Source organism: Diabrotica undecimpunctata, chromosome 8, assembly GCF_040954645.1.
Source record: "Diabrotica undecimpunctata isolate CICGRU chromosome 8, icDiaUnde3, whole genome shotgun sequence".
NCBI classification, from domain to species: domain Eukaryota; kingdom Metazoa; phylum Arthropoda; class Insecta; order Coleoptera; family Chrysomelidae; genus Diabrotica; species Diabrotica undecimpunctata.
Genome location: NC_092810.1, coordinates 132,533,666 through 132,549,824, shown reverse-complemented (window position 1 = coordinate 132,549,824; position 16,159 = coordinate 132,533,666). Strand labels below are relative to the sequence as shown.

The 16,159-nt window shown below is 34.3% G+C and overlaps 1 protein-coding gene across 1 annotated transcript in view; it reads right to left on the bottom strand.

The window, feature by feature from the left end:
* Positions 1-16,159, bottom strand: part of LOC140448035 (unconventional myosin IC-like) — a 116,112-nt gene that overhangs the window by 97,576 nt on the left and 2,377 nt on the right. The window lies entirely within an intron of this gene.

Here is a 16,159-nt window from a genome sequence, read left to right as displayed (position 1 = left end):
GTATCTGTTTCCGAAAGTTTTATTCTGCAGAGGTATGCGTTCACTGTAGCATGTCCAAAAAAGCATCTAACGGACATGGTATACATTTTACGAGAAATGTAGCTTCTCTCATTTGGGGGAGTAGATGGAAGAGTTGGATATATACTGCAGTATGTATTTTTGCTACTGTTAGTAAAAGATTGCCACTCAATTTCCCAATTAATCTAATTTCTTTCTTCGTAGCTGTAAATAAATTCCATTTGGGAAATTTGTTGCATTATATACTCACTAAAGTAGCGTCTTTAGCCAAAAGATGTAATTTTTCGTTGCCTGGAATATTAGAGTGATCTTTTACCCACAAAAAGCTAACAATTCTTAGGACCCTTATCTTTTTAAGCGCATCTACAATAATTAATCTGTTGGTATATATCTGTTTATAAAAGTGTCTTAATGCCAGGAGGACGGACTGTGAGTCGGATAAAATTATATACCGTTCAAAACATAATGCGCTGTTAATTATCCAATCCAATGGCTACCAATTCAGCTGTGAATATTGAGCAATCTGATTTTAATTTAAACTGAAAATAATCCTGAATATTGTCTATGTAAATAGCAAGCTTATCCTGTACCACTAGATCTTCGTGAATGATTAAACTATGTAAAGGAATTACTACAATAGTATGTACATATAGTATGTCATAATTAGAGCCAAAGAATAGAGTCCCTTCTCCATTGAATGGATAATGTGATAGATTAGGAAAAACAATAGCTAGAGTTAGTAGCAGAGTTTTTATTTGCTTAACATTTGTTAGATTTTCAACAGAGAGACAAGATATTTGTTGTAACAAGCTGTTTTGATTATTAAACTGACATTTAAGAATACATTTTTCTGCCAGAAATAGACGTCTTAAATGTAAAGGTGGCTCGTCACATTCTGCCAAAATGGCTGGTGTAGGAGAAGATCTTCTTGACTTATTTCTCCTCGAATGTTAACATTGACAATTTAAAAGAAATTAAGTTTAAAGCGACTGAATTGTTTGGTGTTTATTTTGTAATTTATGAATTAATGTAAAATGTTCTGCCTCGAATATGACCAACTTTAAAAAACAAATTTAATTATATCTATGCCCACGTATGTATGTACTTTATTTCCTTGAAAAACCTTGAGTTTATCAATTCAAAAGACAGAAGTGGTTTTTCTAGTGAGTATAAGTTTATATAAGCATTTACATAAGAAATTGTAATTGTAAGAAATGGAAAGTTATAAACGTAGAATTTATTTTCATTGAAATGAATACCAAAACAAAACAAGATCTAAATACTAAGTTTTAAAAAAAAAATTCCAACAGTGTCGTAGTTACCATTTTATTGTAGTTTTATTGATTGGAATGTACTATTCTGCTTTAATGTTTCACATTACATTTTTTTATGTTAATTCTTATAATATAAAATATAATTTTTTGTAATTTAATTTATTTTAATTATTGAGCTTGAATTACATTTTTTTATATAGTATTTTTCTAAAAATTTTCAAAATTTGTCTAAATTTCTCCTACTTTTCTTCATGTTATTTTGTAAAAGATAGTTGCGTATATTTTCATCGCCTTCGCCTTTATTTATATTTCGTTGTTATTTTGACAAATATTTGCTTGTCACTCTTTCGATAACCAATTTGATTTATTTCTTTACATTGTTCCACATATTGATAGCTTCTAACTATCCCCAATCTATAAAATATTCAAGTATTATATGATCTCTCCTTTTGTTTGTAATTTTGTACAATATATGAATATCGGCGGGCCCGGATTCGAGTCACGATAAAGACACCAAAAATTTTTTTAATCGAACTGATTTGACACCGTCTTCGGAAGGGATGGAAAGTCGTCAATCGACATGTTAGGAGCGCTTGCGCGATCTGAAAACCCAACACTAGACATGAGCAGAAGATTACACGAACTTTACTTTTTTTTTACGTAAACTTCTATACCTACTTTGTTTCTATATATGTTTTTTTTTTATAAAATTTTTGTTTTTATATAATTATTTTTTTTTTGTGGCATTGACTTTCGTCATTCAGCCAGTCTCGAAAGGTTATAATATATTCCTTAAAAAAGTATACACAGATAAGTACAGATTATTTCTCTCAGACAAATGCACAGCGATATCCCTAAAACGAAATAGACGAATAATTAATAGAAGAACACGTCGAAGGAAAATACAAGGACACTCGCTTCTCGTCTAGGGGTCCGTCAAGACATTTATTTTAACAGACAAACAATACTGGACCACGGATAAGGTATTGTTACATATAGGATAAACAAAGGGTACAAGTCTAATCCTATACACGCTCATGAAAATTTTCATGAACGAGTACCAGATTTATAAAGCTATGCATGTGTCTGACAAAAATTCTATAATTAAATTATATATTGTTACAGAACCTATGACTAACAAGGACTGTATATTATATGGAGCGTATGTATTGCATTTAGTTAATTTTGTATACAGGGAGTTTGAATGCTGAATAAATTTAGGACATTCAAAGAAGATGTGATCGAGGTCACCTAGCTTGCCGCAATGTTTGCAACTATCATCATCGATGACTTTAATTTTAAAAAAATGGCATGGGTAGCATGCATGTCCAAAGCGTATTCGATTTATAGTAGTAATATATTTACGAGGAGCTTTGAAATTCTGAAACCAGGTTGTTTGAGGTAGAGTTGGTTGTAAAGAGGTATACCTGTTATGGTTTGTAGAGCAGTAATGTTTCCATTGCTCTTTCCATCTAAGTTGCTAATTGTTTTTGAAAATCGTAGTAACATCTGATGTTTTAAGCATATATTTCAACGTAGAGCCAGTTGTTACACTCATTTTAGCCAAGTGATCTACATATTCATTGTGTTTGAGACCAATATGTGCTTTGACCCAAATAAATTTTATGTTGACTCCAGTCGATGATAAATGATACAATCGGTCTTTTATTTATATAATTATTCTGGCTGCAAAAATTGTTCGCATACTCACAGTACATCCTGAATAGCGTGAATTGGAATTAATTAATAATTAATTTACTAATAAGCGGAACCACTTACTGAGTTGGAACTCGGCGAGGTTGTTGGACGGATAAAGATTGGACGCAGTCATGCCGGAGACAGTAAGGCTTGCCGCACTAAGATACCAAGATTTCCAACTCCGTTGACAGATGCTAAGGTTGTCTTTATCCCGAAAGGGGGAGGGGACAAGGAAGAGGTGCGCTTTAGGCAAAATTGCCTTTTTTATTAAATTGCCTTTAAATTTAGTTCGATAGCTAAATTTACAGCTTATGTAAGGCCGCCTTGAGCGAGAGCTGAAAGAAAAGCATGCGCTGAGCGACCGCCAATATGGTTTTAGGGTCAAAAGGTCCACCATAGATAAGGTCACAGAAGTTACCTCTTTAGTCACGCAGGATACAAAGAGATGGGTGGATCTAATTCTACTTTACGGCAAGAATGATTTTAACATGGCATCACGAGAAAAACTGGTACTGGTATGGGAAGAGATTCCCACAGCCAAAAACCACTCGGACGTCCCAGAATTCGATGGAGAGATAACATCCAAGCAGATCTCCGGAAAATGAACATTTCATTTGACCCTAGGTTGATGGAAGACCGAACAAATTGGAAAAAAGTTGTACAGTCAGCCAAGACCCACCCAGGGTTGTAGCGCTACGTGATGATGATGATCACGAGAAAAAGCATGTCTAGGCTGAAAGAATTGGGCGTTAGTGAGTATCTGGTCAACGTGGTTAACAAATACTTTACTGACATACTGACAGATCCATATAAAGGAAACAGATCCAGCATCAGGTTATCGCACGGTATTCCGCAGTACTAAGTGTTCGGTACTAAGTTCCACCCTGTGGAATGTCCTGTACGATGAGGTGCTGAGGCTACAGATGCCAAGGGGATGCACTCTTGTAGCTTATACCGATGATCTCGCACTAGTTGCGAGTCAGAAAACGGACAAGGCTAATGCGGCTAACACAGCCCTGCGTCGTATTAGTAAGTGGATCAAAGAGAACAATGTACAGTTAACACTTCAGAAAACTAAGGTGGTAGTTCTCAAAGCGATCCAGGACAAATCCTCTCTTGGTGTCTTGGAGTCTGACTGTCGGAAGAACTAAAGTTTGGCGTACACGTCCAAAAGACGGTGGAGAAGACGAACCGAAGTCGTTGGTACGGCTAATGCGGAACATTGGAGGCCCAGGTGAAGGGGGCCCATCAGAATGGTGCTAAATGGAGTTTTATAGTCGGTAGTAATCTATCTGTAGGGTATCTAGCGCCTACAGGACGGCTTCAAATAAAGCTCTGTATGTCATTGGAGCGGTGATACCGATCGTCTTGTGCAAAGAGCGAGGGTGGGTGTATACGAGGAGAATTGGTGGAAATATAGATGAGGAAGAGAAGAGAGAGAGAGAGAGAGAGAGAGAGAGAGAGAGAGAAAAAGATTGAAGAGTGGCAGAAATGAAAGAGTGGCAGAGAAAGAAATGGGCAAATAATAGCGGAAGGGCAAGATGGACAAATGAGCTTATTCCCGATCTGACGTCGTGGTGGGAATGTAAGTTCAGGAAACTAGACTACTTCCTGACGCAGTTTATGACCGGATATAGTAGTTTTGGCACATTCACAAATATAATAGGCAAATCTGGCTCAGCGAACTGTACTGTTTGTGAGGTGCCAGACGCTTCCGCTCACCATTTTAACTGTCAGAGGTCAACAAATGAGAGATGAAGCATCGAGTTTAAGGCGGGTTTAAGGCAGGATGAAAGAAACATGGCAAACATAATGATGATAGGAGAAAAATAATACAAGTACACTAAGTGATCTCTGGGGTGATGAAGAAGAAAGAGCAGGAGGACAGAGGACAAAATTAAACCAAGGATCTGAAATCTTTCTTCTTTTTTCTCGAGCGCCAAGAACCGGTAAGCACCAAAATTAGTTTACGGCCCGACGAAAATATTTTCGATCTTTTGGCAAAAGGCAGAACAATTTTTTTCTGATTTATGCTACTATATATATTGATTATGAAATAGATCCTCTTCTAAAACATAGTTAAAATCTGCCTAAAAATATCTGGACCACTATATTGTCTACAATAATATAATATAATATAATATATATATATATATATATATATATATATATATATATATATATATATATATATATATATATATATATATATATATACTAGAGGTAGAGCTTATCTAAACAGCTAGAACTCATAAGTGCGCAAAGTACAAATTTACGTTCGATCATGGGAGAAAGTGGCCCACGTGAGACATTTTTCATATTTTTGTTGATATAAAAGCTGCTTATTACCAATTTTTTACTTCAAATTCAAAATGCACTTATTGTCAGTCTTTTATTATCACAAAGTAATGTATTTTTATTAATTATTTTTCAAAATACTTTTTTGTCTCAACCTGGCCTAAGTAGTGGGCCAGCTTGAGAGAAATCCAAAACAAGTAAAATTCTTTAAAACATTTGTTATATACTTCAAACATTCAAATCCAAAGTACTCCGTATAATAACTAAAGCTCCATGGTATGTATCTAACCAAACACTTCAGAATGATCTGGACTTCCCATTACTTAAGGACATAATAAAAGATCACTCAACAAAATATAAAAATCGCACCCCTGATCACAACAACGAACTAATAAATAATTTATTCCGCCAACCACTTGCCGAAAGAAGATTGAAGAGAGTATGGCCAGAAGACCTACCGCAGTAATACTTAGAAAACCGTCACTGAACGGTACCTAACTCACGTTAATTTACTTACAGACTATTTACTTATTACTCTGTGTATAGAGTAGATTATAAACATGCAATGTAACAATAAAAAAGTATATATATTTCAAAATATCAAGTGACATATATACATAAACTCAACAAAACGAATTAAATCAAAATTCTCAACGAATATTTATATTATCGAACTTGACGATAAATAAAATAAAGGACTTCTGACGTTTTATACCTCCGCAATTAAGAATTGGACAGCACACATCTAACTTCACTTTTATCAACATGCGATATGTCCTCAACAGCGGGAAAAACATGTGTTTTTACTGTTAGCTCTATGACGTAAAAATGTGAGTTTAAAGTCGTTGTCGTTTATTTCAATAATTTTCGCTACATAAAAAACTGATTTTTTTATTCCGAAATTTCACCCGCACGTAAGAATTAATCTCAGGCAAATCTTAATAACAACCAAACTCAAAATTTGTGAATGATTTAGCATCAGAGGAATCAGACAGAAATGAATCAGTGTCAGTGTCATTTGATGATGACAGTGCAACGGCTGAAGTACTCTATGTTAATTTTCTCTTGGAGTTTTAGAGAGAGCAATTGAGAGCATTTCTAGAGCGTAATTTGAAAACTGTGGCGATTGTCTCGTGGTGCACGCTTCTCAAGGTGGCCCACTTTCACCTACAAATTTTAATAATTTTGGATATTCGGACGCGCAGACATTTTCAAGCTCGTAGCTGTTAAGAAAATCAACAAGCTTTACTTATAATTTAAGTTGTTGTTTTGATGACATGTAATAGCAAGATCCAGATGCCGCATGGCACCTGGCCCGTACCCTTATTATTAACCTTAGTTTAATAGTTTGCCGTGGTTGTCTCTAAACCTTTAGGGGTCGAATAGTCGTATCAGCAGCTGCCTTAGTTAATTTGCAAACCAAATAATATACATTTTATCAATAGTAGTCACACGCATTTCCTTACAAATAATCTTTTCAGAATGCGGTTAATCTCTTGACGTTATATTAAGTAATATATATAAATAAGGAGTAACATTTGTCGGTTTACCTATAAGTGATTAATTAAAACCAGCTGGGGTTTTTTTTATTTCCTCAACCACAATGTCCTTGAGGTTTCTAAGAGAAATCATCGGTTGTTTAAGGAAACAAAAACTTGAAAAAAACACGACAAAAATTTAGACTACTTTTTTATATACTTATAAGAATGAATGTTGAGTCTACATTAAAAGTATAAAAGCATAATAAGCATAAAAGAAGAAAACCGGGATTAGAAAAGGTTTTATTTACATAAACTAACAAAATTACTTCCATAAACGATGCTACGTACTGAGGAAGAGCTACCAAAACTTAAGGATAGAGATTTATGGATCGATGGATCGTCTGGATGAACACAATAAAGGAATTAGGTTGGAACACTGTGCGATCCTTGGCTTCAAGCCAGCTGTCGCTGGATTGAATAGGCTGCACTGAAAAGTTTTCGTATAAATTTTATGTAGATGGATGAGTAGAAATTTACCCAGGCATCTAGAATCTAAGTATGTGACAATCACTCTGTGAGTGACAGAACAGTCAAAAAATCAGAGAATAATATTTTAGGAGGTTCGAAGTAATTGGGATATTCTTCTTCTTCGAGTGCCATCTCGCGGCGGAGGTCGGCAATCATCATAGCTATTCGGACTTTTGAGACGGCTGCTCTGAAAAGTTCATTTGATGTACATCCGTACCACTCTCTCAGGTTGTGCAGCCATGACATTCTACGCCTCCCTATGCTTCTCTTTCCTTGGATCTTTCCCTGCATAATCAGTTGGAGCAAGGTGTATTTCTCTCCACGTGTAATATGTCCGAGATATTTAAATTTTCTTGTTTTAATTATATTTAAAATTTCTATTTCTTTATTCATCCTTCTCAGAACCTCTTTGTTTGTGACGTGTTCTGTCCACGATATTTTCAGAATTCTTCTATACACCCACAGCTCGAATGATTCCAGTTTTTTCATTGATGTCGCATTCAAGGTCCAAGATTCCTTTCCATAAAATAAAGTCAAAAAAAGATAGCACCCCGCCAACCTAACTCTTAGTTCCAATTTGGGAATTGGGATATACCAGATTTCAAATTTAAAACCTGTATTTTTGCAGTTCCAACCTGCGTAGCCAGCAGAAATCCTTCAAATCTTCATACGAAAGTTCAAGGCTTTTATTTAAAGCCCAGGATATTTTGGTGAAGTTCAATGAAAGTGCAAGAGGCAAATAGTACATAAAGATATATGTCTCATAAATAACCTAGACCCTAAACTAACTATAGTATTAAAACGAGAAACTTTGTACAGGAGTTACAACTTTTTGCACTTTCTGCAAAACGAATTACTAAACACTGGCAGAGCTTCTCAAAGCAGATGGAACATGCCGGAACACAAAAAAAATATGGAGAATTATCACAGGACAAAGCAAAGAGATGAACAAATAAAAATAATAAAAACAAAACACATTCAGAAAGAAACATGGGCAGACTACTTTCGATCCTTATTTGCTAAAGGTGACGATGATGAGCCACCAACACCAGAGGTGACGACAAACAAAGAAATAAATATTGAGTAGGAAGAGGTAGAGGAAGCATTAAGGAAATCATGCTTTTTTTACTAATAATATAAAATAGAAAATCACCAGGAAAGGATATAATACCGAACAAACTCCTTAAGTACGGAGGTCCAGATATGACCAAATAACTATTAAGACTAATCCAAAAAATAATAGAACAAAACAGAATATCCTCAAAAATAGAGATCAAGCATCCTAATACCTCTCTTCAAGAAAAGAGACAAATCGAACCCGGAAAATTACAGAGGAATTAATTTATTAAAGACAATACTAAAATTAACAACCATAGTGATAACAAATAAACTGAATGAAATTATGACACAACAACTGCAAATGAAATCATTCGAATATAACAAGCCAGCATATATATATATATATATATATATATATATATATATATATATATATATATATATATATATATATGTATGTTTCGTGGACCTTAAGAAGGCATTTGATAGGATCAAATTAAAAGAGGTTATCCACTTATTGTACGCAAGAGAGATACCTCTAGAAATAATCAAAACGATCGAAAATACCTACCAAAACAACACAATAACAGTACCTAAAAGTGGAAGAAGAACTAACTGAACCTATTGAAGCTGGCAATTGGATAAAACAGGGAGATTCCCTGAGTCCTATATTATTCAACCTGATTATGGATTAAATAATAAAAAAAGTAAGAACTAAAAAAGGATACCAAATGGGAAAAAACAACTTAAAATATTCTGCTATGCAGACGACGCAATACTACTGTCTCAAAGTAAAGATGATTTACAACGTATGCTGCACCAATTTAATATAACCGTCAAAAAATTTGACACGGTAATTTCCCCGAAAAAGACAAAATGCATGGTTATAACAGAAAATTTAGTAAGATGGAAGGTCAGATAATAGAACAAGTGATGGAGTTTAAATATCTAGGCATCACATTATCTAGCTACGAAAAGCACGAAACAAAAGTGGATGATCAAGTGAATAGAGCAATCAGAGCGGTAGGTTGCCTGAATGAAACAATATGGAGAAATAAAAAGATCAGGAAAGAAATGAAAGACAGAATTTACAAAACAGTCATCAGACCAATAACTACATACTCGGCAGAAACACGATCTGACAGAGATAACAAAAAGGATGTTAGAAACAGCAAAAATAAAAACACTTAGAAAAATTGATGGTAAAACACTATGGGAGAGAGCCAGAAGTACAGATATACGACGTAGATGTAAGGTGGAGAACAAGGACTAGGTAAGAGATAGAAGAGTAGAATATGACGATCATATAAGCCGAATGACAACAAATAGAATAGTAAAGACGGCAAGAGACAATTCCACAAAAGAAAAACGATCAGTAGGATCACATACACGATGGAGCGAGAACTTACTGGAGGCACATTGAAAAACAGACAGAGTCATGTCTACATAAACAGAAGAAGAAGATATATACACATTGTCTCAACAAGAGAATATTAAATAATAAAATTATATTCGTATTAAAACAGAGAAGTTAGACAATAACATATAACACACGGGTGGCCAATCCACTGCATGCATGCCATAGAGTGGCACCGCTAAGTCTTAGTAGTGGTATGCAAGAACTTATTGGAGAAATAAAGAAAATTAAATTAAATTTTTCCGTCAAATTGGGTAATAATTTATCTTTTATACTACGCCACTGACTAGCACTGTAAAGCAGCAGCTACAATCTTGCTCAGATACATTACTCATCGTTGTGTCGCGTCGGCGCAATTGATATCTAATTGCAATATGATTGGATGACTTAAAAATTTTTTAACTTTTGTGCAAAAATTTTAAATCTCTTGTTTATTTTTCCCTTATAAGGTATAGTTTATTTCCTCTTAAAATAGATTTAACCCTTTTAAAATAATTGTTTTCGAAATTATCCCGAGTGAGCCATCAATTTCAAAACGTAAATATAAATACGATATCGCGATTCGTAAATTTAAAACTGAGATAGAGAAACAATTCCTATTTACTTATCACAATAGTTCCAAGCTTTGCTATTTGATATGTGGAATTTAAGTGGCAGTGCCAAAAATTTAATCTGGAGCACCATTACAGATAAGTTCATGGCGATTTTACCAACAATGTTCTTTTCGGATCACGCTTACTAATCGAATTCATTGCCAACAAAAAAAAATTTAGTCGAACAACAATATTTGTTCCAAAAAAGAAGTAATAAGATGGAAACAAAAAGCCATATTCTGACAAAGAGGAGTATTAATGTTAGCTGAAAATATCGGTAATTTAGACATAAAACATATGGTGGACGAAAAACTTTTATTCAGAAATATCGTCATGTGTCGAATATGAAATGGTCCAGCCTTTTTTCTCCTTTTTCGTGACATTCGTTGATACAGGTACCTAACAACTGCTTTTGATAAATTTGGTGATATTAATATGTGTAATAAACAGAATATGCAAAAGATTAAATGTTATTTTTTACTCATAAACAGTAGATAAACAATGTAAGATCGCTATTTAATTTTAACTATTAAAGGTGAAGACCGCCAAATTATATGGAAAACTGACACAATTTTACTGAAAAAGCATAAAAAATCCTTTAAAATGAGAGTTTGTAAAGTTATTTTTGTAAATTTCTTGCTTAATTATTGCAATACTAGCTTCAAAAGTTGAAACTATTCTTGCATATGCTATTCTTGCTTCAATAATAAATATTTCTAAAAATGCACAAAAAAATTTCATTTTGCGTGATAATAGAGACAATACATCACCTGTACACATCATATGTATTCAGTTATTCAGATCGCTGTTGTTTTATCCGTTTAAAGGTATATTTTTATTAAGCGTCTGTTACGATCATCGCTGAGCGATCGTTGCTGAGCGATGACCAGGGCCCTGATTCTATTTCATTTCGATGTCGAAATTTAAAAGCGACTACGCCTTGATAGTTGCAATCGCTAGCGATTCTCATTCATTTCGATTGTAGTTAAAACTGGGGATATTTACTTTATCATTTTGACACTGCTGAAAATTTGGGTTGGCCCTGTTGTTTATTGGCTGCACTACGCTTGTTGAATGTTTGTTTTGTTTACGTTACGTGAACGTCTTTTTTTTCTTGTTTGAGTTGTTAAATCATAAATATTGGCCATTCTCAATTATATTTTGAATTGAAAGAAAAGATGGCAAGAAAGAAAAGGCGATGTGGGAGATCCTTAAGTTATAACCACTAAGATTTGACTTAGTGGTTATATTCTAATATATTTTTAAATTTACTGCAGCTTAGTAATACTAACCCTAAACATTTTGGGTATCCTAGAGGCATAAACACCTTCTTCCAAATATGGTTCTAATACCCTTATTAAATAATTTGCAACTTGTTTATTAAGCCGGAATTTCTGCCTAAATTGAGCATCACTTAGTGAAAAAGAATTTTGAGTATTCCGTAACATTCTTCTTATCCTCCGTTATGAACGTCGGATATCTAACCTCTCTAATTCCTCCAAAACTAGCAAATGTCCGTAAAACACAGCCATATTGATACTTTTTGCCTCAGTTTTCCTTGCAAGGATCAAAAACACCGCCTACTTAAACTGAACCTAAGTTCACTTCTCCCAGTCCAGTCAGTCATGTCAGATTAATTTCGACTCGAAATGAAATTTCAACCACTTTCTTGTGGTTGAAATTAATTTCGATAAGTCGAAAACTAGTGACGTCGTTTGGTTAGTTCAGCTGAAATCCACAAGGTTCGCAAAGTCGCATTTCGACGTCGCCATATTAATTTCGACATGTTTTGAGTCGAAATCTCAATTAGAATCAGGACCTAGGGTGTCTCGCTTGTGTGGTCTCTTACGGCGTCGTTTTGACTGAATTGTCTGTTTCTGTAGCCGCTAGCGTCGATCGTTGGCAACTGGTCCGAGAGTAAGCACAGTCGCAAACGCTGAGAGACTTTAGAGTGATTTTGAGAGTTTTTTATTTGAGAGATACTCTTCGGGAGACACTGGATATGGAATATAGTCTGTAGACGACTTTTTCTTATCCTGTTTTACTAAGCCTAACACAAAATCAAACTGAAGTTCATTAAAACGGAAAAAATGTGAAACCTTAACATCATCTCCTAATAAATGATTGTTTATTTTGAAGTATTCCTCTTATGTCTTCTTTTAAATATTGCATAATCTTGGAACACTTAACATTTCTGTGTAAACTATTTCTTCTGATAGCAGGTATTTTAACAATAATTGTTTTTTTTACATACGCTCATCGCTGCAGCAAAGCCACTTGTATACTAGACAAAGGACAACTCACTAATTAAATCATCGCTTAAGTAAAAACATTCCGCTTGCATTCATCGTTTAGCGATCATTTCTCAGCGACGATCGCTTAACGATGATCGCAACAGACTCGTCAGTAAAAACGTACCTTTAGCTTTTATTTAAATTTGGTCAACAATAGACTGTGGTCAGATGAAACATCGGCACCAGAAAAGTGTTTTTTTTTTCTTCTTAGAAAAGCACAGATTTTACTGCATTTCTGTAATGCTCACTGATGGTTATGTAGTCAATTTGATTCCTTACGATATTGTAGCATTTTTAAATTCTTTGGTATATATTGAAATCCCCTCGTATATGTTACAACACCGAAGAATATTTTCAATGTATTTTTGTTTCCTATCGTACGTATTAAAACACTGAAATATTCTTTCACTTTTTGCGACGACGAGTTGATAATAAACACATTTTTAAAGTTTGTTTATATATCTTCTTCTTCGTCTAGCCATTCACGTCCACATCTGAACATAAGCCTCTTCAAGTCTTCCTTTCCATTGTTTTTTATTGTACGCTACTTGTAGCCAATTTTTCCCGGCAGTCCTTTTCAGATCATCTGTCCATCTCATAGGAGGTCTGCCTCTGGGTCTTTTGTGTTGGTATGGTCTCCAGGTTAAAATTGATCTGTGCCATTTGTTTAGATCGCTCCTAGCTACATGTCCAGCGTATTCCCATTTCAACTTTAATGATTTTTGCACCACATCGGTGACTTTGGTTTTCTGTCTTATCCATGTGTTTGTTTTCTTGTCCTTAAGTGATATACCTAGCATTGCTCTTTCCATCGCGTGTTGAGTGACTCTAAGTATATTCATATTCTTTTTTGTGATTGTCCATGTTTGTGCCGCATAAGTTAATATCGGAATAATGCATGCATCAACAACTTTAGATCTAAGATGTAATTGAATTTGTTGATTTCTGAGTATATAGCTCAGTTTACCGAATGCTGCCCAAGCTAACTTTCTTCTTCTTTTTATTTCTTCAGTTTGAATTTCCCTATTTAGTATTATTTTTTGTCCTAAGTATATATATTCTTCAACTTTTTCTATAACTTTATCGTTTATTATTGTCACGGTGTCTTCGGAGTGCATGACTTTTGTTTTGTTTAAATTCATTTTCAGTCCTATTTTAGAAGATTCGGTATGTAGTTCTAAAAGCATGGTTTGCATTTCTTGTAGGTCAGTAGCTATCAGGATTATGTCATCTGCAAATCGTAGATTACTGAGGTAGCGGCCATTGATGTTTATTCCCTTATATTTCCAATTTAGGTTTTTAAAAACGTCCTCCAAAACTAAGGTGAACAGTTTGGGTGATAAAGTATCTCCCTGTTTGACTCCCCTGTTGAATGGTACAGGGTTCGTGTGTTCATTTTCATTTAGGTAGTATGTAGCTGTAGCTTGGTTCATAGTTTCTTTTATTAAGTTAATATATCTGCTGTCTATTCTACAATTTTGCATTGCGTTTATTACAGCCGTGTGTTCTATGGTCTATGTTTATATATCACAGATGCATATTTTCTCGGTATTCTTTGATCGTTAAGCCGCCTAATATCACTCTCGCTGGAGCCGCTGTCAGGGGAAGTTGGCTTCAGTGATTGTCCAATTTTTTTTTCAAATTTGTAATGTTTTGTGTTTTTTCGCCTTATGTTGTGGAAACTATGTAGTGAGCAGTTAATAGTTACAGTTTTTAGGAGGTTGGGAAGAATCTTTAAAGAGTCAAGACGCTGTGAGTTTCGACGTCAAGAACCGGAGAATTGGTTAGAAAAAGTGATTTATACTCAATGTAATGTATCAGTTCTGATAAGAGTAATCACTGTTTTTTATTTGTACGTCGTCTCTCATCTGAGATATTTGTAAAACGGCGTTTTTTTTAACAAATTTGAAAGATACCCGCACGTTCCACTGTTGAGTTTTTAAGGATACGAGTTTCCAAAGTTTGCATCCAGTGCCAACTTCAGCCGCAATTTGTTTGTCCTGAGAAGCCGTTTCAGAACATTTTTCGAAATTTGGAGATGAATTTGTTCGTGTTACAGAGAGTGTAAGTCCACGTCCTAACCCCAGAAATTTTAGTGAAATTCAGGTAACTTTTGTGTTTGATTTTTAAAGGAAAAATAAACATTTTCTAATAATAATTGCTTTCAAAACAGTTTAAGAAATTGTAATAATTAAAATTGTAGATGCTGGGGTGTGGCCTAGCTTGCTGTCATATTAATTGTTGTCAGTTTTAAAATTTAATATTGACATCTGACAGCTAGCTTTATTTTTTTTTTAACATTTGATAAATACCCAATCATAATAGAGATTTTGTTTTTGTTTTTTTAAAGAATGTTAACCTCTATACATAGTTTCACTTAAAAAGATATTTTTTCATTTGTAATAATTATTTCCATTACAAATTGTCGCCCATCAACAATTATAAGTTTTGTAGTATCTCTAACTTCTAGAGTTTGTAAATGGATAGGACATAGTAAGTCTGTTTTTGATATTTTGTATTTTATTGTTATTATATATATTTGTAACTGTTTGTGGTGAGACACCAATAAATGTGTAATTTTTTTTCCAAACCATTTTGTTTATTTCTCTTAACCAACTCTCTAACCCTTTTTTTGTGTTTTTAGGAAGGAAGAACCTTTTCTTTCATCCAGCAGGAAGATTCTTCAAAGCGGCGTCCATTTTAAATAGCTTAAAAACCTTCTTGTATTGTGTTTCATTCCAAGAGATTCATGTTAGTACCCCTTTTTGTTTAATTTTTGTAGTTACCCCATTTCAGTCCTCTTGTCATTCACTTATCCACGACCCAGTTCTCCAAATAAACCCTGAGTGGCCGTTCGCCAAAGTTTGGTTTATTTTGCTTGCCCTATCTCTTCTCCAATAATTTCTGTCCCAAACTTTGAACCCCCTATAATAATACTCTAATAATGTGGTAGGCAAAATAATCGTTACAATATGACGAGGCGTAATTTTTGTTTAGGTAGTTTGAAAAAGGTATTCATTAGAAACTACATATTTTTTGCAAAAATTTACGAAATGGTCCCCATTTTCATTTATATCGCCTAGTCCAAAATCTCCAATAATGTTCCTTTGACTGTCTTTTCCTATCTTAGCATTAAGGTCCCCCACCAGAATGGTGAGATCTCTAGTCTTGAGTTGGTCAGTAACAGTTTTTACATTTGCCTAGAACTTTTTAAGTTCTATTTTATTTTCCGCTATCGGTGCATACACTTGTATTAAATTTATGTTTCTGGTTTTTGAGTTAAATTGAATTTGTATAACTCGTTCAGATATCTGCCATTTAGCGTTAATACAGTTACTAAACTCTCTTGAGACTATAAATCCTACACCATTACAATGATGATTGCTGTCTTATCCTGCATAATATAGTTCATGATTATCCACATTGCATTGGCCAGATCCGGGCCACCTCATTTCACTAATACCGCAAATTGATATAAGCAGTCTTCATATCTCATTTA